The sequence below is a fragment of the Brassica napus genome, chromosome C4, assembly GCF_020379485.1.
Source record: "Brassica napus cultivar Da-Ae chromosome C4, Da-Ae, whole genome shotgun sequence".
NCBI lineage: Eukaryota > Viridiplantae > Streptophyta > Magnoliopsida > Brassicales > Brassicaceae > Brassica > Brassica napus.
In genome coordinates, this window is record NC_063447.1 from 45,373,818 (window position 1) to 45,377,389 (window position 3,572).

At 33.5% G+C, this 3,572-nt stretch overlaps 1 pseudogene; it reads left to right on the top strand.

Moving 5' to 3' along the window:
* The first annotated feature begins 241 nt into the window (after positions 1–241).
* Positions 242–1,975, top strand: LOC106395901 (annotated as a pseudogene).
* Positions 1,976–3,572: the final 1,597 nt, after the last annotated feature.

A 3,572-nucleotide genomic window follows, 5' to 3' on the forward strand; every position in this document is an offset into this window, starting at 1 on the left:
ACACTATTGTTTAAAGTAATGATATAATTTTTTTACTCTCTTGAAGTATCAATTTCTGAATATATCAGAAGTTTACATAAGCATTAACTAATTATTTTTTTAAAGAAGATTGAGTTCAATTTAGTTAATGCAATTTTGAGTCTCTTTGATTTTCCAGTTTACATAAAAAAACTATTTTGGAATTCAGAATCTTGAAACTGATTGATGTTACTCAAAAGAGATGGCTAAAATAAATCCAGATATGCTAATGCTAAGTGATGATCAGACTCCTAAGATTGGAGCTAGCTTGAGCCAATCTAAACGAAGGAAGATTTCAATTGTTGGCATTAAACCCAACATACCTGACCTGAATGTGAAACCTTGTTATGATTCTGATGACGAAGAAAAAGGAGAAATTACAAAAACATTTCAGAATCTTGCAGGTTTAAAATCTCATGATGGATGTTATGTTCATCATAAGCTTTTGTACGAGCTTGAGGTCGAGATCTTTGCTCGTCTTCCATGCTTCGAATACTGGAAACTGCGGTTTCTTAACAAGAAATTATTGAAGTTGTTAAAAAGTGGTGAAATTTTCAGGGTGAGACAAGAAAAAGGCCTTGTGAAACCCTACGTGATTTTGCATTCAGGGGCTGAATCAAATTGGGAAATGTTTGATAAATTTTAAAACCTTTCAGAAACTTCCTAAAGTTCCTTCTTCTGACTATTGCTTTTTCCACAGCGATAAGGAAACAATTAGTGTGGGTACTCAATTAATTGTCATTGGAAGAGAAATAGAGGGAATTGTGGTGTTTCGCTACGAGCTAGAGAATCATAAGTGGTTCAAAGGTCCTTCAATGATCACACCGAGGGTCATGTACGGTTCTGCTAGCCATGGAAAAACCGCATTTTTTGCAGGAGGCATTCAAAAGGATGACAATGGGAACCCTATAGTTGTTCGAACCGTAGAAAAGTATAATGCTGATACAAAAATTTAGACTATGATTAATGGAATGCATAAAGCAAGGAAGTTCAGCTCAGGATGTTTCTTGCGTGGAAAATTTTATGTCCTCGGTGGCCGAGATGAGAATGATAAACACCTCACTTGTGGAGAAAGTTATGATGAGACCACAAATTCTTGGGAGTTGATACCTGACATGTTAAAGGACATGACATTCATTATTCCTTCCCAATCTCCGCCTCTTATAGCTGTGGTTGATGACAATCTATACATGTTGGAGACATCTTTGAACGAGCTTCGCGTATATGATATAAACACAAATATTTGGAAGAAACTTGGTGTTGTCCCTGTGAGCGCAAACACTACCTTTGGTTGGGGGACTGCGTTTAAATCTATGGGAGATAGACTTCTGGTTGTTGGAACTTCTCACTCTTGGCATAGGAAAGCAATAGTCTACTCATGCCGTCCTTCTCCAGACGTGGAAGAGCAGCACTGGGAAGAATTAAAATATTGGTGCACTGGTGCTGAGCTCCCACCGTTTATTCATAACTGTTGTTTGATGTTTGCTTAAAGTTGTGACCTCAAGGACCACCGTGATGCATGGCTGAAGCAGGGAACGAGTATCTTCAACCACACTTCATCGCCTCTGATGGCTGAAGCTCTCGCAGTCAGAACATCTCTCCTCAACGCCCTCGATGCGGGCTATACCAGAATCTGTATTAAATCAGATTGTCAAGCACTTGTTGCTATTATCTCCTCGAAACAACACCCGGCGGATCTCCACGGAATCACTCGGGACATCGAGCATCTATCTCTGTCCTTTGAATGTATCTCCTTTGTTTTCATTTCCAGAAACTTGAATTCGGTGGCTGATGCCCTTGCGAAATCATCTCTGTACTCTGCCCCCACCAACTAGTTTGCTTGGTTGGGTTATTCTCTATAATATTCAGTGTTCAAAAAAAAAAAAAAAAACTAACAAACGTTTAGTCAAGATTTCTATAGAATTTAGGGAAAACTGTTTTTTTAGAGCAAAAAAATAGTAACTATGTCCCTTTAGACTAATCTATATTTTGTGTCATATTTTCCTATAATACCCTTTAATATTTATGAAAATAATTTTAATAAATAGTTTTACAAACAAAAAAAATTTGGAAAAATAGTAACATTTGTTAAAATACCTATATGAACTTAATGGTATATTTTCCAGTTATAAAAAAGTTAAAATTATAAATTTCAGATTATGTTCTAAAAAAAGTAGAAATGACATTCTATGAAGTAGAAATGACATTCTACGAAGTAGAAAACGAAATCTACTTTTTTCATTGAATCTACAATGTTTAGAATACGTGATCTACGTAAATAGGAGTATTCTACAAATATGTAGAATACACATTCCGCGCTTAACCTACCATTCTAAAATTCTTAGAAATCAAAATCTACACATTAATCTAATTCTAAAACATGTAGAAACCGACTTCTACAGATTTACTATAAATCTAAAACATGTAGAAATCAAATTCTAAACATTACTATAATTCTAAAAAACTGTAGAAACTGATTTATACATATTAGTTGTATTCTACGGATAAGAAATCAGTTCCTAAAAATATGGAAACAAAATATTTGAGAATATTCACTTTTATATTTTTTTTAAAAATCGATTTAAAAAAAAAAACGAAAAAGGAACAAAAAAAAGCGACAAATCGATTTGAGAATATTCACTTTCATCCCAGAGAAAAATATCCTATTTTTAGAAATTCAAATTCAAAGGGGTGCTACTGGTTGTTGTCGATGGAACATTCTTGAAGAGGCGTGTCCTATTTTTAGAAATTCAAATTCCTATTTTTAGAAATTCAAATATTTGAGAATATTTGAGAATATTCACTTTCATCCCAGAGAAATCGAGTTTAAAGAGTTGAAATCATGCTTGGTCGGTTCAAATCAAGTGGGAATCAATCCGGATATAATCATACAAAACCAAAAAAATCGATTTGGGATTCTTTCCTCGCCACGGGATCGATCGATCTATTCTTACAGATCGGTCAATCTGTGTAAATCGACCTTCGCCGATCGAGTGAAATGGACCAGGTCGATCAGTATATATTTCGCGTTTTTTTTTGTTCTGAATAATGATCGGGATCGATCGATCCACTATAACTTGTAAAGTGGGATCGATCGATCCCCCTTGTCGAACTCAATATATATCTTTTTAAAAAAATTACAATTTTAAGGGCATTACTGCCATTTTGGAAAAAATTAGTCTAATAGGACATAAAGTAGTATAATTTAGTCTAAAGAGACATAGTTACCATTTTTTTGCTCTAAAAATACAGATTTCCCTAGAATTTATTACTTTGATTTATGGTAGAAAGTTGAATAACCATATTGCATTACTATGGCAATAAAATTAAACAAAAGATAATAATTATGGTAGAGAATTCAAAACAGATATACTATATATATCTGAGTAACTGAGTCAAGATTTCATATGTATCTTTTTAATTAACTAAGTGTGAGTTCAATAAAGCATTTTATATAAGCTTTTAAGGTACACATGCCAATTTTATAATAATCCTAATCTCTAATTATATTAATACATACTCAGATTTTTATACCGTATCACCATCATAAAATA